At 47.4% G+C, this 24,420-nt stretch overlaps 9 non-coding genes across 9 annotated transcripts; all 9 read left to right on the top strand.

The window, feature by feature from the left end:
- Positions 1 to 487: 487 nt before the first annotated feature.
- On the top strand, positions 488 to 678 carry LOC142254122 (U2 spliceosomal RNA). The gene has a single exon (XR_012727139.1). It is a non-coding gene; the product is annotated as a U2 spliceosomal RNA (small nuclear RNA).
- A 1,117-nt stretch (positions 679 to 1,795) lies between these two features.
- On the top strand, positions 1,796 to 1,986 carry LOC142254121 (U2 spliceosomal RNA). The gene has a single exon (XR_012727138.1). It is a non-coding gene; the product is annotated as a U2 spliceosomal RNA (small nuclear RNA).
- A 1,117-nt stretch (positions 1,987 to 3,103) lies between these two features.
- Positions 3,104 to 3,294, top strand: LOC142254120 (U2 spliceosomal RNA). Its single transcript, XR_012727137.1, has one exon. It is a non-coding gene; the product is annotated as a U2 spliceosomal RNA (small nuclear RNA).
- A 1,117-nt stretch (positions 3,295 to 4,411) lies between these two features.
- Positions 4,412 to 4,602, top strand: LOC142254117 (U2 spliceosomal RNA). Its single transcript, XR_012727136.1, has one exon. It is a non-coding gene; the product is annotated as a U2 spliceosomal RNA (small nuclear RNA).
- A 1,117-nt stretch (positions 4,603 to 5,719) lies between these two features.
- Positions 5,720 to 5,910, top strand: LOC142254116 (U2 spliceosomal RNA). The gene has a single exon (XR_012727135.1). It is a non-coding gene; the product is annotated as a U2 spliceosomal RNA (small nuclear RNA).
- A 6,494-nt stretch (positions 5,911 to 12,404) lies between these two features.
- LOC142253350 (U2 spliceosomal RNA) lies at positions 12,405 to 12,588 on the top strand. The gene has a single exon (XR_012726649.1). It is a non-coding gene; the product is annotated as a U2 spliceosomal RNA (small nuclear RNA).
- A 1,117-nt stretch (positions 12,589 to 13,705) lies between these two features.
- LOC142254115 (U2 spliceosomal RNA) lies at positions 13,706 to 13,896 on the top strand. Its single transcript, XR_012727134.1, has one exon. It is a non-coding gene; the product is annotated as a U2 spliceosomal RNA (small nuclear RNA).
- A 2,405-nt stretch (positions 13,897 to 16,301) lies between these two features.
- On the top strand, positions 16,302 to 16,493 carry LOC142252822 (U2 spliceosomal RNA). Its single transcript, XR_012726188.1, has one exon. It is a non-coding gene; the product is annotated as a U2 spliceosomal RNA (small nuclear RNA).
- A 7,100-nt stretch (positions 16,494 to 23,593) lies between these two features.
- On the top strand, positions 23,594 to 23,786 carry LOC142252977 (U2 spliceosomal RNA). The gene has a single exon (XR_012726323.1). It is a non-coding gene; the product is annotated as a U2 spliceosomal RNA (small nuclear RNA).
- Positions 23,787 to 24,420: the final 634 nt, after the last annotated feature.

Raw genomic sequence — 24,420 nt, 5'->3', positions numbered from 1 at the left:
TGGGCTAGTGGAAGGAGGGGGCAATCTCTTTTTTTCCCGGGTGGTAGGGGGATGACAGGAGAAGGGAAGCGGGTGGTGAGAAAGGTACAGAGGGCAGGGTTTGGGGGCTGGGAAGGAAAGGGAAAAGATTAGGGTTTGGGGATGATGAAAGGGCTTTCTACGGGTAAGGATGGCAAAGGGTGGCAGTGACGGAAAGTCAGGCAACCTGTCCTGTCCGTCTTTTTGTATCGTGAATTGGAAAGACTGCAAGGGGGAGGGGAGTTGCTTGCGCCCTAAAGGAGGAGTTATTCAGATTCATTGCAGTGGGCGGCGGCTGCAAAACGCACCATTCTTCTTGTTTTTGCTCTGCAAAGCAGCCTTTTCAAGGGTTGGCTTGGGTGACAAAATGTCTTGTGTAGGCGTGGGTTTGTCTCCCTCTCGCTCTCTCTCCCTAAGATGTGTCCGGCATAGGCCAGGGTGCCACTCGAGGCCCAAACCAATTCTGGTTATCGCTTCTCGGCCTTTTGGCTAAGATCAAGTGTAGTATCTGTTCTTATCAGTTTAATATCTGATACGTCCCCTATCTGGGGACCATATATTAAATGGATTTTTAGAACAGGGAGATGGAAAAAGAGCTTGCTCTGTCCACTCCACGCATTGACCTGGTATTGCAGTACCTCCAGGAACGGTGCACCCCTTCTTAACCCAGTTTCCAAAAGCAGAACTCGATTCACCTGATTCATATTAGCCCGATTAGCGAATTGAAATGAATTTTTATCTAACACACTTTTTACTTGCTTTATTCATCCAAATAGCAAACTCATCACCACTCAACTTCACCAACTCTGCTATGTCCCGTGCAGTATCTTGTTGTCAGTCTAATCTAGATCATGTGTAATTGAATGGAATAGATCCCTTTTGGACAAAGTGGAGTCAGATGCTGCAGTGACCACAGGTGTGAGAGGATCTACAATTGGCATCTGGTGTTATCTCTCTGCTTCCACTCCAAATAAAGTTACCTGTTGTTACCTGAACGTCAAATACTAAGAATGGGCGGCCTATGAAAGAATTAGTACTTTCATTAAGTATACTAAACCGGCTAATTGGGAATAGACAAACTGTAAAAAGCCCTCTGAGAAAGCCCCTCTCTAACCTTTGTTAGTAAGCTTTTCTGTAGCCTGCCTGTTGATGTATTTTCGGTTTGAACAGTGCACAACATGAAGAGACGGAACACTGGCGGCTTGTCACAATGCCCCCCGATGACATCACAATAGCGCTGCTGCCTAGAAAACAAGCTGCGCAGAAGAAGTTGTTCTTTGGGTGGGAGGGTGGGCTAGTGGAAGGAGGGGGCAATCTCTTTTTTTCCCGGGTGGTAGGGGGATGACAGGAGAAGGGAAGCGGGTGGTGAGAAAGGTACAGAGGGCAGGGTTTGGGGGCTGGGAAGGAAAGGGAAAAGATTAGGGTTTGGGGATGATGAAAGGGCTTTCTACGGGTAAGGATGGCAAAGGGTGGCAGTGACGGAAAGTCAGGCAACCTGTCCTGTCCGTCTTTTTGTATCGTGAATTGGAAAGACTGCAAGGGCGAGGGGAGTTGCTTGCGCCCTAAAGGAGGAGTTATTCAGATTCATTGCAGTGGGCGGCGGCTGCAAAACGCACCATTCTTCTTGTTTTTGCTCTGCAAAGCAGCCTTTTCAAGGGTTGGCTTGGGTGACAAAATGTCTTGTGTAGGCGTGGGTTTGTCTCCCTCTCGCTCTCTCTCCCTAAGATGTGTCCGGCATAGGCCAGGGTGCCACTCGAGGCCCAAACCAATTCTGGTTATCGCTTCTCGGCCTTTTGGCTAAGATCAAGTGTAGTATCTGTTCTTATCAGTTTAATATCTGATACGTCCCCTATCTGGGGACCATATATTAAATGGATTTTTAGAACAGGGAGATGGAAAAAGAGCTTGCTCTGTCCACTCCACGCATTGACCTGGTATTGCAGTACCTCCAGGAACGGTGCACCCCTTCTTAACCCAGTTTCCAAAAGCAGAACTCGATTCACCTGATTCATATTAGCCCGATTAGCGAATTGAAATGAATTTTTATCTAACACACTTTTTACTTGCTTTATTCATCCAAATAGCAAACTCATCACCACTCAACTTCACCAACTCTGCTATGTCCCGTGCAGTATCTTGTTGTCAGTCTAATCTAGATCATGTGTAATTGAATGGAATAGATCCCTTTTGGACAAAGTGGAGTCAGATGCTGCAGTGACCACAGGTGTGAGAGGATCTACAATTGGCATCTGGTGTTATCTCTCTGCTTCCACTCCAAATAAAGTTACCTGTTGTTACCTGAACGTCAAATACTAAGAATGGGCGGCCTATGAAAGAATTAGTACTTTCATTAAGTATACTAAACCGGCTAATTGGGAATAGACAAACTGTAAAAAGCCTTCTGAGAAAGCCCCTCTCTAACCTTTGTTAGTAAGCTTTTCTGTAGCCTGCCTGTTGATGTATTTTCGGTTTGAACAGTGCACAACATGAAGAGACGGAACACTGGCGGCTTGTCACAATGCCCCCCGATGACATCACAATAGCGCTGCTGCCTAGAAAACAAGCTGCGCAGAAGAAGTTGTTCTTTGGGTGGGAGGGTGGGCTAGTGGAAGGAGGGGGCAATCTCTTTTTTTCCCGGGTGGTAGGGGGATGACAGGAGAAGGGAAGCGGGTGGTGAGAAAGGTACAGAGGGCAGGGTTTGGGGGCTGGGAAGGAAAGGGAAAAGATTAGGGTTTGGGGATGATGAAAGGGCTTTCTACGGGTAAGGATGGCAAAGGGTGGCAGTGACGGAAAGTCAGGCAACCTGTCCTGTCCGTCTTTTTGTATCGTGAATTGGAAAGACTGCAAGGGGGAGGGGAGTTGCTTGCGCCCTAAAGGAGGAGTTATTCAGATTCATTGCAGTGGGCGGCGGCTGCAAAACGCACCATTCTTCTTGTTTTTGCTCTGCAAAGCAGCCTTTTCAAGGGTTGGCTTGGGTGACAAAATGTCTTGTGTAGGCGTGGGTTTGTCTCCCTCTCGCTCTCTCTCCCTAAGATGTGTCCGGCATAGGCCAGGGTGCCACTCGAGGCCCAAACCAATTCTGGTTATCGCTTCTCGGCCTTTTGGCTAAGATCAAGTGTAGTATCTGTTCTTATCAGTTTAATATCTGATACGTCCCCTATCTGGGGACCATATATTAAATGGATTTTTAGAACAGGGAGATGGAAAAAGAGCTTGCTCTGTCCACTCCACGCATTGACCTGGTATTGCAGTACCTCCAGGAACGGTGCACCCCTTCTTAACCCAGTTTCCAAAAGCAGAACTCGATTCACCTGATTCATATTAGCCCGATTAGCGAATTGAAATGAATTTTTATCTAACACACTTTTTACTTGCTTTATTCATCCAAATAGCAAACTCATCACCACTCAACTTCACCAACTCTGCTATGTCCCGTGCAGTATCTTGTTGTCAGTCTAATCTAGATCATGTGTAATTGAATGGAATAGATCCCTTTTGGACAAAGTGGAGTCAGATGCTGCAGTGACCACAGGTGTGAGAGGATCTACAATTGGCATCTGGTGTTATCTCTCTGCTTCCACTCCAAATAAAGTTACCTGTTGTTACCTGAACGTCAAATACTAAGAATGGGCGGCCTATGAAAGAATTAGTACTTTCATTAAGTATACTAAACCGGCTAATTGGGAATAGACAAACTGTAAAAAGCCCTCTGAGAAAGCCCCTCTCTAACCTTTGTTAGTAAGCTTTTCTGTAGCCTGCCTGTTGATGTATTTTCGGTTTGAACAGTGCACAACATGAAGAGACGGAACACTGGCGGCTTGTCACAATGCCCCCCGATGACATCACAATAGCGCTGCTGCCTAGAAAACAAGCTGCGCAGAAGAAGTTGTTCTTTGGGTGGGAGGGTGGGCTAGTGGAAGGAGGGGGCAATCTCTTTTTTTCCCGGGTGGTAGGGGGATGACAGGAGAAGGGAAGCGGGTGGTGAGAAAGGTACAGAGGGCAGGGTTTGGGGGCTGGGAAGGAAAGGGAAAAGATTAGGGTTTGGGGATGATGAAAGGGCTTTCTACGGGTAAGGATGGCAAAGGGTGGCAGTGACGGAAAGTCAGGCAACCTGTCCTGTCCGTCTTTTTGTATCGTGAATTGGAAAGACTGCAAGGGGGAGGGGAGTTGCTTGCGCCCTAAAGGAGGAGTTATTCAGATTCATTGCAGTGGGCGGCGGCTGCAAAACGCACCATTCTTCTTGTTTTTGCTCTGCAAAGCAGCCTTTTCAAGGGTTGGCTTGGGTGACAAAATGTCTTGTGTAGGCGTGGGTTTGTCTCCCTCTCGCTCTCTCTCCCTAAGATGTGTCCGGCATAGGCCAGGGTGCCACTCGAGGCCCAAACCAATTCTGGTTATCGCTTCTCGGCCTTTTGGCTAAGATCAAGTGTAGTATCTGTTCTTATCAGTTTAATATCTGATACGTCCCCTATCTGGGGACCATATATTAAATGGATTTTTAGAACAGGGAGATGGAAAAAGAGCTTGCTCTGTCCACTCCACGCATTGACCTGGTATTGCAGTACCTCCAGGAACGGTGCACCCCTTCTTAACCCAGTTTCCAAAAGCAGAACTCGATTCACCTGATTCATATTAGCCCGATTAGCGAATTGAAATGAATTTTTATCTAACACACTTTTTACTTGCTTTATTCATCCAAATAGCAAACTCATCACCACTCAACTTCACCAACTCTGCTATGTCCCGTGCAGTATCTTGTTGTCAGTCTAATCTAGATCATGTGTAATTGAATGGAATAGATCCCTTTTGGACAAAGTGGAGTCAGATGCTGCAGTGACCACAGGTGTGAGAGGATCTACAATTGGCATCTGGTGTTATCTCTCTGCTTCCACTCCAAATAAAGTTACCTGTTGTTACCTGAACGTCAAATACTAAGAATGGGCGGCCTATGAAAGAATTAGTACTTTCATTAAGTATACTAAACCGGCTAATTGGGAATAGACAAACTGTAAAAAGCCCTCTGAGAAAGCCCCTCTCTAACCTTTGTTAGTAAGCTTTTCTGTAGCCTGCCTGTTGATGTATTTTCGGTTTGAACAGTGCACAACATGAAGAGACGGAACACTGGCGGCTTGTCACAATGCCCCCCGATGACATCACAATAGCGCTGCTGCCTAGAAAACAAGCTGCGCAGAAGAAGTTGTTCTTTGGGTGGGAGGGTGGGCTAGTGGAAGGAGGGGGCAATCTCTTTTTTTCCCGGGTGGTAGGGGGATGACAGGAGAAGGGAAGCGGGTGGTGAGAAAGGTACAGAGGGCAGGGTTTGGGGGCTGGGAAGGAAAGGGAAAAGATTAGGGTTTGGGGATGATGAAAGGGCTTTCTACGGGTAAGGATGGCAAAGGGTGGCAGTGACGGAAAGTCAGGCAACCTGTCCTGTCCGTCTTTTTGTATCGTGAATTGGAAAGACTGCAAGGGGGAGGGGAGTTGCTTGCGCCCTAAAGGAGGAGTTATTCAGATTCATTGCAGTGGGCGGCGGCTGCAAAACGCACCATTCTTCTTGTTTTTGCTCTGCAAAGCAGCCTTTTCAAGGGTTGGCTTGGGTGACAAAATGTCTTGTGTAGGCGTGGGTTTGTCTCCCTCTCGCTCTCTCTCCCTAAGATGTGTCCGGCATAGGCCAGGGTGCCACTCGAGGCCCAAACCAATTCTGGTTATCGCTTCTCGGCCTTTTGGCTAAGATCAAGTGTAGTATCTGTTCTTATCAGTTTAATATCTGATACGTCCCCTATCTGGGGACCATATATTAAATGGATTTTTAGAACAGGGAGATGGAAAAAGAGCTTGCTCTGTCCACTCCACGCATTGACCTGGTATTGCAGTACCTCCAGGAACGGTGCACCCCTTCTTAACCCAGTTTCCAAAAGCAGAACTCGATTCACCTGATTCATATTAGCCCGATTAGCGAATTGAAATGAATTTTTATCTAACACACTTTTTACTTGCTTTATTCATCCAAATAGCAAACTCATCACCACTCAACTTCACCAACTCTGCTATGTCCCGTGCAGTATCTTGTTGTCAGTCTAATCTAGATCATGTGTAATTGAATGGAATAGATCCCTTTTGGACAAAGTGGAGTCAGATGCTGCAGTGACCACAGGTGTGAGAGGATCTACAATTGGCATCTGGTGTTATCTCTCTGCTTCCACTCCAAATAAAGTTACCTGTTGTTACCTGAACGTCAAATACTAAGAATGGGCGGCCTATGAAAGAATTAGTACTTTCATTAAGTATACTAAACCGGCTAATTGGGAATAGACAAACTGTAAAAAGCCCTCTGAGAAAGCCCCTCTCTAACCTTTGTTAGTAAGCTTTTCTGTAGCCTGCCTGTTGATGTATTTTCGGTTTGAACAGTGCACAACATGAAGAGACGGAACACTGGCGGCTTGTCACAATGCCCCCCGATGACATCACAATAGCGCTGCTGCCTAGAAAACAAGCTGCGCAGAAGAAGTTGTTCTTTGGGTGGGAGGGTGGGCTAGTGGAAGGAGGGGGCAATCTCTTTTTTTCCCGGGTGGTAGGGGGATGACAGGAGAAGGGAAGCGGGTGGTGAGAAAGGTACAGAGGGCAGGGTTTGGGGGCTGGGAAGGAAAGGGAAAAGATTAGGGTTTGGGGATGATGAAAGGGCTTTCTACGGGTAAGGATGGCAAAGGGTGGCAGTGACGGAAAGTCAGGCAACCTGTCCTGTCCGTCTTTTTGTATCGTGAATTGGAAAGACTGCAAGGGGGAGGGGAGTTGCTTGCGCCCTAAAGGAGGAGTTATTCAGATTCATTGCAGTGGGCGGCGGCTGCAAAACGCACCATTCTTCTTGTTTTTGCTCTGCAAAGCAGCCTTTTCAAGGGTTGGCTTGGGTGACAAAATGTCTTGTGTAGGCGTGGGTTTGTCTCCCTCTCGCTCTCTCTCCCTAAGATGTGTCCGGCATAGGCCAGGGTGCCACTCGAGGCCCAAACCAATTCTGGTTATCGCTTCTCGGCCTTTTGGCTGCGATCTGGTGTTGGTAATCCTGCTAGCATCTGGTTGTAGCACATTAGGTGTCTGGGGTACCCCGCCTTTTGGCCTTAGGTGCGGGTCCCACTCTTGTAGTGGGATCCAATCCTCTGCTGCTTTTGGGAGGTGGGCTTAGTCCCCAGACAACGAGTTGCGATCGCTCAGCTGGATTATCTTTGGATTTTCCAGTGAGTATTTTGTTGCGGAAAATCCCCCGTTGCCATGGATGCGGATCCTGGCGATATTCCCACCTATGCTCGCCTAAAGCATACGGTACGGGTATACTTCGATAAAGGAGGGAGTGATGGTCGTGGCCTAAGATATGTCGTGGGAGAGGTGCTTGAACGCACCTTCTCAGTGCGTAAACAGGAAATCTTGGCCATCCAGGACTACCCTCGACGAGGTGTGTTCGATATTACCTTTACAGGAGAGGGTATCCACCGAGATTTCTGTACTAAAACTAAGGATCCGGATGTGATTTTCCAAAAGAAACCATCCCTTAAAGGTATAACTATTGTAGAACACAAAATTGACGATGTAAAGATTCTTATTGTTAAAATTTACTCTCCTTATGTGACTGAGACTGAGATTACTTCATTCCTTAATAATTTTTTTTCCAAGGTGGTGTGTCAAGGGAAGGTAATGAATGAATGTGGCATATGGAGTAGTAAATGGAGGTATGTTGTCACTTGTATTAAGGACCCTACGGTAGCAGGAGGTATACGTTTACCTCCAGCCCGTTTTAAAATAGGTAATACGAATGGCGACCTTTTTTTTTAATGGTATGCCTCCCTTTTGTCGTAAATGTAAAAAATATGGACATTCTGATTGTGATGTGACTTGTGTTTCTTGTGGAGGTAAAGATCATAAGACTGATAAATGTCCAAAAGGAAGCATATGTACTAATTGTATGTCAAACACTCACTCTTTTTTCAAATGTCCCTACAGGAATGTCTGGGGAAAATCACGAGTGGAGAAGCCCTCGGCCCCTGACCAACCCTCGGCTGGTTCGGACAGGCCTGTGGGAAGGGAGGATGGAGAGAGAGACGGAGATGAGCCAAGCAAACAAACTCAGGCTGCAGAAGGCGTCCCCGTGTCGGATGAAATGGCGAAGGAAAGGAGGGAACGGCAGGGCAGAAGGCCGGAGGCGGCCTCCGTAGAGAGGCCAGAAGTATCTGCCAAAGGCCAATCCTCGTCTTCGTGTACTCCCGGGATGACTCCCAGATGCCAGACTTCTGGACCAAAGAGACGTAAGTTGCAGGGGTCTCAGAGGGAACCTGAGGTAGTACCCCCTCCGGACCCTCCGGATGATGGTGGGAACCCAATGGCGTGTCAGCAGGAGGGAGTTACCCTACCCTCTTCAGAAATGGAGATGGGGACTGGGGTGGCTGCCTCCGTGATCCCGGAGACCCCGGTCAATGTGCTGATTACACCCGAGGCGCGTGTGCTCGATGAGACTCTCCCTGACTATTCCCTTAAAGGAGATGGGATGGAGTGTCTGGAGCAGGGAGACGGGTCAGCTGACCAGATGCAAATTACTAGTATGAGAACTCAGTCTGTCCCGGGAGGTGTGCAGCCTGAGACGTTAACCAATGGGGAGTCCTCAGATACGGACTCCTTGCAAACGGTCATCTCCGACGATCTATCCTACTCTGAAGGAGACGTCTGAACCAGCTGAGGTAAGAGTTTAGAAATATTTAATTATCCTTCTTCTTTTCTCTTATGGCAGGGGTTAAGGGTGTGTCTCTAAATGTGAGAGGGCTTAAAACACAGGCAAAAAGAGTGGCGTTGTTTGATTTTCTTACTACTCTGACTGCAACTGTATTCTTTTTACAAGAGTGTTCTATATCACACAGTTTAAATTACCATGAGTATCAGAAAGATTGGACGTATGGACCCTCAGTGTGGTCGGGGTCAAATGGGTCCAAGTCAGCAGGGGTCGCCATTCTTTTTAGGGGGAATGCGTTTATTGATTCTGTTCAAGAGATTTTACCTGGCAGAATTTTATTAGTTCAAGCTATTATTGATGGTTACAAATGGCAATTTTTAAATTTTTATGGATCCGCAGACAAGCAAGAAAGAGCTGAAATGTTAGATATGTTACCCTTATTTCTTAATGACTCTACCCCGATGGTTTTAGCAGGTGATTTTAATTGCATTCTTGGTGGTGAGAAAAGAATTTCCAGCGCAACAAGCAGAAATTATGATAAAACTTCTTTTATGCTTAGAAACATTGTGCTGGATTTTAGATTAAACGATGTTTTTAAGGAATGTAATAGAGATTTACCATTGCAGGACTGGGTAACATGGAGTAATGTTAACTGTAGCTCCAGGATTGATTTTATTTTCTGCTCAAAGTCCGTGCTGCCTTTTAAATGTGAGCTTCTAACTAATGCATTTTCTGACCATAAATTATTATCCTTTCATGTAAAACATGATGATCTTTTTAAAAAAGGGAAAGGTTCTTGGAAGTTAAATATCTCCCTTTTAGAAGACCCTCAAATTTTAACTGATTTTACTAATTTCTATTTATATTTTAAGAGAATAAGAGACCCTCGTATTCCCATCAGCAGGTGGTGGGAAAAAATGAAAAAAAATATAAAAGATTTTTTTATTAAGGCAGGAGCACAGAAGGTAAAGGAAAAGAGAGAATTTTATACCCAACTTACTACCAGGTTACAAACCTTATATAAATTAAGAAATAATGATATGGATGTGGAGAAAGATATTAGTGACCTAAAAAATGAAATCCACCACACACTAGAACAAAAAGGGAAAGAGCTTATTTTTCATGCTAAGGTTAAACATATTGAAAATAATGAAACTTGTTCGAGGTATTTTTTTAAATGTATGGTGGAAAAGCGGGTTTTTATCAATTCTATGGAAGGTGAACAAAATATAGAGGGGATTTTAGCCAAAGTGTATGAGTATTATTCTGAGCTTTTTAACACAAAAAGTATTGATAATTGTTTTACAGAAAGTATTTTAGATGATATTTCCATCAGTCTTGACCCTGTTTCACAAGAATTTTTAATACAGGACCTGAGTGAGGAAGAGGTATCAGACGCGGTGGGGAGTTTTAAGGCTGGTAAAGTACCGGGACCCGATGGCATACCTATAGAGTTTTATTCCACCTTTTATGACATTTTACAAGAGGATTTGTTTTCTGTTTTTAGTGAGGTTTTTAGAACAAAAATTCTCCCCACCTCATGGAGGAGGGGTGAGGTTTCCCTCATACATAAAATAGGAGACAAATCTAGTCTAAAAAATTGGAGACCTATCACTCTTTTAAATTGTGATTACAAAATACTGGCAAAAATATGTGCAACTAGATTGAAAAAAGTGATAGAGAATATAATTCATATAAATCAAGTGTGCGGTATACCGGGAAGGAGTGTGTGGGAAAACTTAAATTTAATCAAAGATGTGATTGATGACACAAAGTCAAGGGGGAGTCAGTTGGCGGTCCTGTCCTTAGACTTCGAGAAAGCCTTTGACAGAGTGTCACATCAGTTCCTATTTAAGGTTTTATCACGCATGGGAATACCTGAAGGATTTTTATTGTCTCTTAAAGCATTTTATCACAATTGTACAAGTAAAATTTTAGTTAATGGTTTTAAAACGAAGGAGGTGGTTTTAAACTCTGGGGTTAAACAAGGTTGCCCATTGTCCCCTTTATTATTTGTGTGTGCCCTTGAACCGTTACTTTGTGCTTTAAGGAGAGATAAACAGATCCGTGGTATCCCGTTGCCGGGGGGAGGTGGTTTGGAAGCTAAGGTAACGGGTTACATGGATGATGTGGTGGTAATTTGTAAAGATGCTCTGTCTATTAGGAAAGCGTTGAAACAGGTAGAATATTTTTGTTGTGGGTCTGGTTTTAAGGTTAATTTAAACAAAAGTGGTATTCTAAATGTGGGGAATATGACACTAAATGATATTCCAGTACCTGAATGTGAGTCTGTGAAGATTTTAGGGGTGATTTTTAATGAGACAAATAAAGGGAAAGAAAGTTGGGAGGTCATTGCACAAAAGGTGAATCAAAAGCTGTGTATGTGGAGGCTACGAAAGCTGACGATGGAGGGGAAGGTTCTGATTATAAAAATGGTCATTCTTCCTCTGTTGTTGTATTTGAGCCTTGTCTTCCCTCCTCCCACACGAATTTTTAACCAGATCATCAAAGCGTGTTTTATTTTTTTTTGGAATTCTAAGATGGAGAAATTAAAAAGAGAAGTGGTAATTAAACCTAAAGAAAAAGGTGGCAAAGATTTTCCAGATTTTAGAGCTTTTGTTTATATAAGGTTTTTTGTTTTGTGTTTTAATGCCCTTTCAAAATCTAACTACTGGTCATATTTTATTCGTTTTAATACGGGTTATTTTATGAGACGTCTTGGTTGGTTTCAAACGGTTTTAAGTTCCCCGTACGCTTTTAATATGCCAGATAGTTATGTTATTTTGGAAACTATTGTTAATTCTTATGATTTGAAAGGGAAAATTGTAGAGGATATAAAAGACAGCAAGAAGATTTTAAAGTGTTTTAAGGATAAACAGCCAATAACACAGATTGGGAATTTTAATGAAATTAAGTGTGTTGAAATATTTCAAAATATTAATGCATCGTACCTTTTTAATTCCCAGAAGGACCTGGCCTGGAGCTGTGTGCATGATTGTCTTCCATGCAGAGCATTCCAACACAGAAGAGGACTTGTGACTACTGCCAGATGTCCAAGGGAAAGATGCTTCGGAGATGAGACGGTACTACATATTTTATGGACTTGTTCTTTTGCACGACAAATATGGACACGAATTTTTCCTTTATTGCAAAAAATGACGGACATCAGAGATCTGACTTTTGAGTCTGTTTTATTTGGGTATGTGGAATGTCCCACCGTCAATAAGAAGATCATCGCATGGAAGACAATCAGCACAGTCAAGGAAGCTCTGTGGAAGGCCAGGAACATCCTTCTTTTTAAGCATGATGTTATATCTGTGCAGGATGTTATAGATTTGGCTTTTAGTGATATGTATCTGTATTATATTCTGGACAAGAAGAAGAATGTCATTTTATCGAAACAGTGGTTTGTAAAGGAGTGGAACTCCGCAATTTAAAGGAACAATTTTTGTATATAATTTATAGGTTGAGTGTAAAGGAATTGTGGATAGTGTTCTTTATAGGAGTGAAGCCCTGTAGTGTAAAGGACTTGTAATATGTAGACTGCTTACTATATGCAATACAAATGTAAATGATGTTTTGATATTCTGTAATTGAGATACAGATTTAATCACAGAAAATGTTGTAAAATGGAATGTTTTTAATGTAATGTACTTTTATATCCAATAATAAACGGGTGTACCTTGTTTTAGGTACTTCCAAGTTAAAAAAAATCTGTTCTTATCAGTTTAATATCTGATACGTCCCCTATCTGGGGACCATATATTAAATGGATTTTTAGAACAGGGAGATGGAAAAAGAGCTTGCTCTGTCCACTCCACGCATTGACCTGGTATTGCAGTACCTCCAGGAACGGTGCACCCCTTCTTAACCCAGTTTCCAAAAGCAGAACTCGATTCACCTGATTCATATTAGCCCGATTAGCGAATTGAAATGAATTTTTATCTAACACACTTTTTACTTGCTTTATTCATCCAAATAGCAAACTCATCACCACTCAACTTCACCAACTCTGCTATGTCCCGTGCAGTATCTTGTTGTCAGTCTAATCTAGATCATGTGTAATTGAATGGAATAGATCCCTTTTGGACAAAGTGGAGTCAGATGCTGCAGTGACCACAGGTGTGAGAGGATCTACAATTGGCATCTGGTGTTATCTCTCTGCTTCCACTCCAAATAAAGTTACCTGTTGTTACCTGAACGTCAAATACTAAGAATGGGCGGCCTATGAAAGAATTAGTACTTTCATTAAGTATACTAAACCGGCTAATTGGGAATAGACAAACTGTAAAAAGCCCTCTGAGAAAGCCCCTCTCTAACCTTTGTTAGTAAGCTTTTCTGTAGCCTGCCTGTTGATGTATTTTCGGTTTGAACAGTGCACAACATGAAGAGACGGAACACTGGCGGCTTGTCACAATGCCCCCCGATGACATCACAATAGCGCTGCTGCCTAGAAAACAAGCTGCGCAGAAGAAGTTGTTCTTTGGGTGGGAGGGTGGGCTAGTGGAAGGAGGGGGCAATCTCTTTTTTTCCCGGGTGGTAGGGGGATGACAGGAGAAGGGAAGCGGGTGGTGAGAAAGGTACAGAGGGCAGGGTTTGGGGGCTGGGAAGGAAAGGGAAAAGATTAGGGTTTGGGGATGATGAAAGGGCTTTCTACGGGTAAGGATGGCAAAGGGTGGCAGTGACGGAAAGTCAGGCAACCTGTCCTGTCCGTCTTTTTGTATCGTGAATTGGAAAGACTGCAAGGGGGAGGGGAGTTGCTTGCGCCCTAAAGGAGGAGTTATTCAGATTCATTGCAGTGGGCGGCGGCTGCAAAACGCACCATTCTTCTTGTTTTTGCTCTGCAAAGCAGCCTTTTCAAGGGTTGGCTTGGGTGACAAAATGTCTTGTGTAGGCGTGGGTTTGTCTCCCTCTCGCTCTCTCTCCCTAAGATGTGTCCGGCATAGGCCAGGGTGCCACTCGAGGCCCAAACCAATTCTGGTTATCGCTTCTCGGCCTTTTGGCTAAGATCAAGTGTAGTATCTGTTCTTATCAGTTTAATATCTGATACGTCCCCTATCTGGGGACCATATATTAAATGGATTTTTAGAACAGGGAGATGGAAAAAGAGCTTGCTCTGTCCACTCCACGCATTGACCTGGTATTGCAGTACCTCCAGGAACGGTGCACCCCTTCTTAACCCAGTTTCCAAAAGCAGAACTCGATTCACCTGATTCATATTAGCCCGATTAGCGAATTGAAATGAATTTTTATCTAACACACTTTTTACTTGCTTTATTCATCCAAATAGCAAACTCATCACCACTCAACTTCACCAACTCTGCTATGTCCCGTGCAGTATCTTGTTGTCAGTCTAATCTAGAACATGTGTAATTGAATGGAATAGATCCCTTTTGGACAAAGTGGAGTCAGATGCTGCAGTGACCACAGGTGTGAGAGGATCTACAATTGGCATCTGGTGTTATCTCTCTGCTTCCACTCCAAATAAAGTTACCTGTTGTTACCTGAACGTCAAATACTAAGAATGGGCGGCCTATGAAAGAATTAGTACTTTCATTAACCCCTTAACGACCGCGGGCCGTAAAATTACGTCCTAAATGACATAATCTTACTGCCCGCGGTCCTCCGGCGGCAGCATGCCGCGATCGGCACACATCTCAGCTGATTTTCACAGCTGAGATGTGTGCCTGCTAGGCACGAGCAGAATCGTTATCTGCTCGTGCCGATTAACCCCTTATATGGCGCTGTCAATACATGACAGCGCCATTATAAGCGCAATCGCGGTAAAGTTTTTACTTACCGCCGAAACCGGAAGTCACGTGACGCGATCACGTGACTCCCGATAGTTGTCATGGTAGTACAGGGTCATGTGATGACTCCTGTACTACACATGAATTGGTTTCACTTTCGCTGTGCCCGGGGCACAGCAAAAGAGAAAGACAGCGTATCTGCTGTTTACAGCCTTCCAGCTGTGATCAGCAGATACTGCAGAGCGATCGGAATGCTGATCGCAATAGCCCCCTAGGGGGACTAGTAAAATAAAAAAAAAAAGTAAAAAAATAAGTTTTAAAAAATTAAAAAAAAACAAAAAAACCTAAAAGTTCAAATCACCCCCCATTCGCCCCATTGAAAATTAAAGGGTTAAAAAAATAAAAAATATACACACATTTGGTATCGCCGCGTTCAGAAACGCCCGATCTATCAAAATATAAAATCAATTAATCTGATCAGTAAACGGCGTAGCGGCAAAAAAATTCCAAACGCCAAAACGACGTTTTTTTGTCGCCACAACTTTTGCGCAAAATGCAATAAGAGGCGATCAAAACGTAGCATCTGCGCAAAAATGGTACCGTTAAAAACGTCAGCTCGAGACGCAAAAAATAAGCCGTCATTGAGCCTAAGATCCCGAAAAATGAGAACGCTACGGGTCACGGAATATGGCGTAAAACGTGCGCCACTTTTTTCGGACAAACTTCCGATTTTTTTTTAACCCCTTATATAAAAGTAAACCTATACATGTTTGGTGTCTACGAACTCGCACTGACCTGAGGCATCACACCCACACATCAGTTTTACCATATAGTGAACACAGTGAATAAAATATCTCAAAAACCATAGTGCTATCGCACTTTTTTTGCAATTTTTCAGCATTTGGAATTTTTTTGCCATTTTCTAGTACACAATATGGTAAAACTGATGGTTTCATTTAAAAGTACAGCTCGTTCCGCAAAAAATGAGCCCTCACATGACCATATTGACTGAAAAATAAAAAAGTTACGTCTCTCAGAAAAAGAATGGCGAAAAAAAAAAACGGAAAGCGAAAAATCGGCCGGTCGTGAAAGGGTTAAGTATACTAAACCGGCTAATTGGGAATAGACAAACTGTAAAAAGCCCTCTGAGAAAGCCCCTCTCTAACCTTTGTTAGTAAGCTTTTCTGTAGCCTGCCTGTTGATGTATTTTCGGTTTGAACAGTGCACAACATGAAGAGACGGAACACTGGCGGCTTGTCACAATGCCCCCCGATGACATCACAATAGCGCTGCTGCCTAGAAAACAAGCTGCGCAGAAGAAGTTGTTCTTTGGGTGGGAGGGTGGGCTAGTGGAAGGAGGGGGCAATCTCTTTTTTTCCCGGGTGGTAGGGGGATGACAGGAGAAGGGAAGCGGGTGGTGAGAAAGGTACAGAGGGCAGGGTTTGGGGGCTGGGAAGGAAAGGGAAAAGATTAGGGTTTGGGGATGATGAAAGGGCTTTCTACGGGTAAGGATGGCAAAGGGTGGCAGTGACGGAAAGTCAGGCAACCTGTCCTGTCCGTCTTTTTGTATCGTGAATTGGAAAGACTGCAAGGGGGAGGGGAGTTGCTTGCGCCCTAAAGGAGGAGTTATTCAGATTCATTGCAGTGGGCGGCGGCTGCAAAACGCACCATTCTTCTTGTTTTTGCTCTGCAAAGCAGCCTTTTCAAGGGTTGGCTTGGGTGACAAAATGTCTTGTGTAGGCGTGGGTTTGTCTCCCTCTCGCTCTCTCTCCCTAAGATGTGTCCGGCATAGGCCAGGGTGCCACTCGAGGCCCAAACCAATTCTGGTTATCGCTTCTCGGCCTTTTGGCTAAGATCAAGTGTAGTATCTGTTCTTATCAGTTTAATATCTGATACGTCCCCTATCTGGGGACCATATATTAAATGGATTTTTAGAACAGGGAGATGGAAAAAAGAGCTTGCTCTGTCCACTCCACGCATTGACCTGGTATTGCAGTACCTCCAGGAACGGTGCACCCCTTCTTAACCCAGTTTCCAAAAGCAGAACTCGATTCACCTGATTCATATTAGCCCGATTAGCGAATTGAAATGAATTTTTATCTAACACACTTTTTACTTGCTTTATTCATCCAAATAGCAAATGTGGCGCCCCTGACCTGGTCAGGCACCACTGAGTACTGCACCCATGCTGGGGACAGTACAATACAGGTAATCCAGATGGCTGACTGGGGTGTGGAACACAGGCGCATAGTGATCAGGCCTCACACATGTACCTAAGAGAGGACCCCTGGGGAACCCAGGAGGGGGCAGAGCCTACGCCTTCACTGGAATAGTGGAGGGGGTGAGAGCTTCCATCTCCTCTCAAGGGGTGTGGTAAGAGAGTCTGGTTGCTAGGTGGCGTAGGCAGACACAAGTGGGGAAGAAAAGAGAGATAGGAGGAGTTAGTTAGAGCTTGGAGCTCGGACTGAGGAGATGTCAGCAGAAAGAGCAGAGATGGAAAAACCCACCAGTGAGTCGGTTAGAGCAGAACTCCAGAGGGCTCAGTGAGGAGCAGACCTGTGGGGCTGCTGCTGTCTAACAGCGCCCGCGCAGTGGCTACAGACGGGGGAGAACGGTCAACTAGGAGTGCTGCCTGAAAGCCAGCTTCAGCTAGAGAGTGCACGGAGTGGGAAGTAAGGAGACTTCTAGAGAGCACCAGGCCCAACCGGGCGGCAGATCCCGAAGCGAGGATAGATTCACCTTTCCCTGCTAAACCTGCCGGTGTGGGGCTCTTACAGCCCACACCACAACACTACAAAAGCCGCAGCCACGTAACCGCAGTGAGGGCCCATAGGTCATAGGAGGCAAGAGGCTGGAGTGGCCTGGTCCGGGGAACAAGCACACGGCAAACAACAAGGGGAGAGAGGCTGCAGCATCTTCCCTGGGTGACCCCCATAGGGACTCAAAGTCGGGGTCACCCCAAACCACCAAGGGCTAAGGAAGGCGAGTCAGTAGTCACCCTCATAAAGTCAGCCTGAAGGACACCTGGTTCCCATCTGGTTCATCTCAGCTACGCCCGGGCTACTCACCCTGCCATCTAATGTGAGTAAAAACCCTGAAAGACATCCTGCCTGTGTGGTCATTCTGCGACTTGTGGTACTACAAACCTACACAGGGCCCTGGGGCTTGCCTCACTCTCAGGAGGCTACTACATCTAACTGCACACACCATCAGCCCCAGGCGACCCTCAACCTGCAGTGGCGGTCCCTACTGGCCGCAATACTGAGAGTGGCGTCACGATCAAAAACAGAAGATTTCCTACCAGTGACGGAGATCCAGCAACGTGGAGTCCCTGAAGGTAACGCACCGACACCGACACAACACCTGCGGGGCTTCACATCTGGCGTCACGAACAGGATAAGGACTAGACCTGTTGAGACAGGTGACCATGTGCCTGGGCGGTCCGCTTGAAAAATTGGAAGCGCCGCCATATTGCCACCATGAAAAGCGCGCTGAAAAACAACAGCAGCCCGCGCTGGAAGAAGTTACCGCCCACGAAGAGGTGTGGCTACCCAGAGATCCTCTGCAGAGTTCTGACCTTGCCAGCTATGAGAGTGGAAGCGTCGAGAAACGGCGGAACAGAAAGGGAGCCACAAGCCTGCTGCTGGGAGAGGAGCTGCTGAAAGAGGCAGAGCAGAAACTGAACAGCTTGCTATCAGAGGCAACGGCGAGCCCACAGCTGGAGAGTCGTGCAGAAGACGGCGCAGAAGAAATGGCGTCTGACCGCAGAAATCCAGAACCGGGCTCCGCTGCCTGGTGGTATCGGGAGCTGGCCCAGTTCTGCGACCGACTGGAGAACCGGGTCGTGGAGCAGATTAGAGAAGAACGAATGGAACTGCTGGAGATGGCTGCCGCGGTTCGGGCCTATGAAAGGAGAGCCGCGCGCCGAGTGCCAGACAGGACGGTGACGACGCAGACCCCGATGCTGCCACCGGTGGGTGAGTCAAGTGATGCCCCGGCCAGTGCAAGTGCCCCGACCCCTGCTGCCACGTCCGCGGTCCCCGAAGAGGCGTCCGGTGCGGCGACGCTGAAGCAGGCCGCAGCCACGCCAGGTGCGGCCCGCCAAGCCCCGGCCGCCGCAGCGATGCCCTGCTCGGCCCACCAAGACCCGGTCCCTGCAGCGACGCCCAGTCCGGCCCGCAAAGAACCGGCTGCCACCGCGACCCTCATCCGCGCCGCAAGTGAGATGCTGAACCAGGCCGCAGCCCCGCCGGGTGCGGCCCGCCAAGCTCCGAACGCTGCAGCGACGTCCAGCCCAGCCTGCACGGAGCCCCCTGCAACAGCGACACTGATCCAGGCCGCCGCCATGCCGGGCGCGGCCCGCCAAGACCAGGCCGCCGCCATGCCAGGCGCGGCCCGCCAAGACCAGGCCGCCGCCATGCCAGGCGCGGCCCGCCAAGACCAGGCCGCCGCCATACAGGGCGCGGCCCGCCAAGAGATTGCATCACTATTTTCCCCGGCCTGCAAGGCCAGAGCTGATACCGCTCCCCAATCCACGGAGGTCTCTGATAGGAAGCCCACGCTGGAGGAAGAATACTGGCAGATGAGGGCTGACATGGAGGCCAAGTTTCCCCAGTGGTTGGTGGATCTGTACCTGCGCCCCCCATGCACCCCTGAGGAGATTCAGGCAACCCCTGCAGCCGCGCCGGAGAGTCCCCCGCCCGGGCCAGCAGAAGAAAGTCCATCCCCAGTCCTGCCACCAGAGGAGTGCCAGGAAGAACTAAGGGGGAGAGGAGGCCAGGAAGCAGAAGGGCTAACTCCGACGCCAGCCGCAGCAGACCCCTACCCAGAGCCGGAGATGCTGCCCTATTCCCGCTGGGAGGAGGAAGACTTGACACCGTCAGCAGACGAAGATCAGCCCAAAGACCTCACCTGGGAGCCTGCAGGCATGAACCCAGCCCGCAAGACACGGCGCAGCAGATCAAAGCGTCCTCCGACACCACAGTCCCCAGAACAGAAAGAGGTTACAGCCAGAGATCTGGAGGAGAAAAGGTGCCTAAGAAGGTCCAAAGCCCAGGCTAGAGGACCCCTTTACAGAGGAATAGTAGAGGACTTCAACCTGAAAAGTGGATACGGCTTCATTGTAGTGAAAGGAATAAAAGAGGGCATATTTGTTAACAGGAGAGATGTTCAAGCCCACCTGCCCAGAGGACATTCAGGCAGAAATTTGAAAATTGGAGAAGCAGTACAGTTCACTCTGCATGAAGGTGAAAGGGGATTGTATGCGCTCGATGTAGCACCATGTCCAAGACAAGACAGAGAAAAAGAAACAGACGAAGACCAAGAAAGGAAAGATAAAGATCCTACAGATGCAACAACCACAGACAAAGATCCTACAGATGAAACAACCACGGACGACGACGGAGAGCAAGAAAGTCACAGGTGCCGGTGCCCTACATGCCCACGCCCTAGTGAAAAAGAGGAGTAAAGTAAAGGAAAGTAAGAAGAGAAGTTACTGTTTTGATCAGTTTTGAAAAGTTTTGTTTTGCAACGTTTAAGAAATGCGCCCACAAAAACTATTGTGAGAAACAAACTTAAGGCTATGAACTTGCTATAGCCACAAACTCTCGCAGTGTAAATAGTTACACCAGTGGCACCACCACCAGGGCCAGCCTGTTTAGGGGCTTGGCTCGTCTGCAACCAGGGGGGCCCGTCCGTAGAAAAGGGCCTTGGCTCACCTGCGACCAGAGAGCACGCCTGTTTATGGGGCCTTGGCTCACCACCACAAAGAGGGTACCTGGTCAGCACCAACTGTGGAGTCCGCCTCTGCATCCTGCCAGAAGAGGCTGACGGCGCGGATCCACCAGGCCAGGTATACCCTGAAACCACCAGCCCATGAAAGCCGCCTATACATCCTGCCAGAAGTGGCTGAAGTTGCGGCCAACGTGAGAGGGTTTTGGGTGGGTTAACGGACTTGTGGGTGGAGGGTGGTGATGTCTGATACCTGGTGCTTTTAAAAATGTTTTACATGTTTTAATGTTTTATGCATTTTAAAATGTTGTCTTGCAGCCCGAGGACGTGCTGGTGATAACTAAGGGGGAATGTGGCGCCCCTGACCTGGTCAGGCACCACTGAGTACTGCACCCATGCTGGGGACAGTACAATACAGGTAATCCAGATGGCTGACTGGGGTGTGGAACACAGGCGCATAGTGATCAGGCCTCACACATGTACCTAAGAGAGGACCCCTGGGGAACCCAGGAGGGGGCAGAGCCTACGCCTTCACTGGAATAGTGGAGGGGGTGAGAGCTTCCATCTCCTCTCAAGGGGTGTGGTAAGAGAGTCTGGTTGCTAGGTGGCGTAGGCAGACACAAGTGGGGAAGAAAAGAGAGATAGGAGGAGTTAGTTAGAGCTTGGAGCTCGGACTGAGGAGATGTCAGCAGAAAGAGCAGAGATGGAAAAACCCACCAGTGAGTCGGTTAGAGCAGAACTCCAGAGGGCTCAGTGAGGAGCAGACCTGTGGGGCTGCTGCTGTCTAACAGCGCCCGCGCAGTGGCTACAGACGGGGGAGAACGGTCAACTAGGAGTGCTGCCTGAAAGCCAGCTTCAGCTAGAGAGTGCACGGAGTGGGAAGTAAGGAGACTTCTAGAGAGCACCAGGCCCAACCGGGCGGCAGATCCCGAAGCGAGGATAGATTCACCTTTCCCTGCTAAACCTGCCGGTGTGGGGCTCTTACAGCCCACACCACAACACTACAAAAGCCGCAGCCACGTAACCGCAGTGAGGGCCCATAGGTCATAGGAGGCAAGAGGCTGGAGTGGCCTGGTCCGGGGAACAAGCACACGGCAAACAACAAGGGGAGAGAGGCTGCAGCATCTTCCCTGGGTGACCCCCATAGGGACTCAAAGTCGGGGTCACCCCAAACCACCAAGGGCTAAGGAAGGCGAGTCAGTAGTCACCCTCATAAAGTCAGCCTGAAGGACACCTGGTTCCCATCTGGTTCATCTCAGCTACGCCCGGGCTACTCACCCTGCCATCTAATGTGAGTAAAAACCCTGAAAGACATCCTGCCTGTGTGGTCATTCTGCGACTTGTGGTACTACAAACCTACACAGGGCCCTGGGGCTTGCCTCACTCTCAGGAGGCTACTACATCTAACTGCACACACCATCAGCCCCAGGCGACCCTCAACCTGCAGTGGCGGTCCCTACTGGCCGCAATACTGAGAGTGGCGTCACGATCAAAAACAGAAGATTTCCTACCAGTGACGGAGATCCAGCAACGTGGAGTCCCTGAAGGTAACGCACCGACACCGACACAACACCTGCGGGGCTTCACACAAACTCATCACCACTCAACTTCACCAACTCTGCTATGTCCCGTGCAGTATCTTGTTGTCAGTCTAATCTAGATCATGTGTAATTGAATGGAATAGATCCCTTTTGGACAAAGTGGAGTCAGATGCTGCAGTGACCACAGGTGTGAGAGGATCTACAATTGGCATCTGGTGTTATCTCTCTGCTTCCACTCCAAATAAAGTTACCTGTTGTTACCTGAACGTCAAATACTAAGAATGGGCGGCCTATGAAAGAATTAGTACTTTCATTAAGTATACTAAACCGGCTAATTGGGAATAGACAAACTGTAAAAAGCCCTCTGAGAAAGCCCCTCTCTAACCTTTGTTAGTAAGCTTTTCTGTAGCCTGCCTGTTGATGTATTTTCGGTTTGAACAGTGCACAACATGAAGAGACGGAACACTGGCGGCTTGTCACAATGCCCCCCGATGACATCACAATAGCGCTGCTGCCTAGAAAACAAGCTGCGCAGAAGAAGTTGTTCTTTGGGTGGGAGGGTGGGCTAGTGGAAGGAGGGGGCAATCTCTTTTTTTCCCGGGTGGTAGGGGGATGACAGGAGAAGGGAAGCGGGTGGTGAGAAAGGTACAGAGGGCAGGGTTTGGGGGCTGGGAAGGAAAGGGAAAAGATTAGGGTTTGGGGATGATGAAAGGGCTTTCTACGGGTAAGGATGGCAAAGGGTGGCAGTGACGGAAAGTCAGGCAACCTGTCCTGTCCGTCTTTTTGTATCGTGAATTGGAAAGACTGCAAGGGGGAGGGGAGTTGCTTGCGCCCTAAAGGAGGAGTTATTCAGATTCATTGCAGTGGGCGGCGGCTGCAAAACGCACCATTCTTCTTGTTTTTGCTCTGCAAAGCAGCCTTTTCAAGGGTTGGCTTGGGTGACAAAATGTCTTGTGTAGGCGTGGGTTTGTCTCCCTCTCGCTCTCTCTCCCTAAGATGTGTCCGGCATAGGCCAGGGTGCCACTCGAGGCCCAAACCAATTCTGGTTATCGCTTCTCGGCCTTTTGGCTAAGATCAAGTGTAGTGTTGTTCGAAGAGGTGGTTTAAGCTCCAGGCCATCTTAGTACAATGATACAATGCACACTGGAAGGTTGCGCTTGCTAGTACTCTGGGTGAATAGTATATTCATCTAGTGGAAAACATGGCCCTACCAGGATCGAGGCTATTAGACTGAGTAAGGGTGGGGGGCTATGGTACAACGTGCCCCAGGACTGACGACCCTGGAGTGAGTCTGAGCTTGCTGGCTTGGGACCCCGGCAAGCCTTGGGCTCTGTAGCACACCGTACCTTGCCTTTTCATACTTTTTGAGCATATTACCCTATCCCGGCCTTCTGGCTAGGAAGGGAAATTTTTATAATCCCGGTCGGAGGTCTGGTCAGCTTTGGGCTGAGAAACTAACACCCGGTTGGAGGTCCGGGTCAGCTTCGGCTGAGAAACCAACACCCGGTTGGAGGTCTGGGTCAGCTTCGGCTGAGAAACCAACACCCGGTTGGAGGTCCGGTTAGCCTTGGGCTGAGAAACCAACACCGGTTGACGGTCCGGGCAGTTTCGGCTGCGAAACCAACAACTAGTAGCTCTCTACTCCACTTGGGTAAGATGCCTGGGTGGACGCTGGGAGCAACGACAAGGCTCAACCGGGCTTCGGCTTGGGGGAGCACCGAAGATCCCTGACCCTTGCTGTGGCCTTCTGGCTCGGAGGGACGGGGTTGATTTTTGGGGACCCTCTCCTCACGGTGGGGTCCACACGAATCCTAGCCTTTGCACTGTTTTTGGTGTGACTTCGGTCATGCATTTTTTGTGGTGCTTTGGAAAGCTTCATTAAATCAAAAATCTGTTCTTATCAGTTTAATATCTGATACGTCCCCTATCTGGGGACCATATATTAAATGGATTTTTAGAACAGGGAGATGGAAAAAGAGCTTGCTCTGTCCACTCCACGCATTGACCTGGTATTGCAGTACCTCCAGGAACGGTGCACCCCTTCTTAACCCAGTTTCCAAAAGCAGAACTCGATTCACCTGATTCATATTAGCCCGATTAGCGAATTGAAATGAATTTTTATCTAACACACTTTTTACTTGCTTTATTCATCCAAATAGCAAACTCATCACCACTCAACTTCACCAACTCTGCTATGTCCCGTGCAGTATCTTGTTGTCAGTCTAATCTAGATCATGTGTAATTGAATGGAATAGATCCCTTTTGGACAAAGTGGAGTCAGATGCTGCAGTGACCACAGGTGTGAGAGGATCTACAATTGGCATCTGGTGTTATCTCTCTGCTTCCACTCCAAATAAAGTTACCTGTTGTTACCTGAACGTCAAATACTAAGAATGGGCGGCCTATGAAAGAATTAGTACTTTCATTAAGTATACTAAACCGGCTAATTGGGAATAGACAAACTGTAAAAAGCCCTCTGAGAAAGCCCCTCTCTAACCTTTGTTAGTAAGCTTTTCTGTAGCCTGCCTGTTGATGTATTTTCGGTTTGAACAGTGCACAACATGAAGAGACGGAACACTGGCGGCTTGTCACAATGCCCCCCGATGACATCACAATAGCGCTGCTGCCTAGAAAACAAGCTGCGCAGAAGAAGTTGTTCTTTGGGTGGGAGGGTGGG

This window comes from Anomaloglossus baeobatrachus, chromosome 9 (genome assembly GCF_048569485.1).
Source record: "Anomaloglossus baeobatrachus isolate aAnoBae1 chromosome 9, aAnoBae1.hap1, whole genome shotgun sequence".
In the NCBI taxonomy this organism is placed as follows: domain Eukaryota; kingdom Metazoa; phylum Chordata; class Amphibia; order Anura; family Aromobatidae; genus Anomaloglossus; species Anomaloglossus baeobatrachus.
Note: the sequence above shows the minus strand (reverse complement) of the source record. Positions and strands in the feature narration are given on the sequence as shown.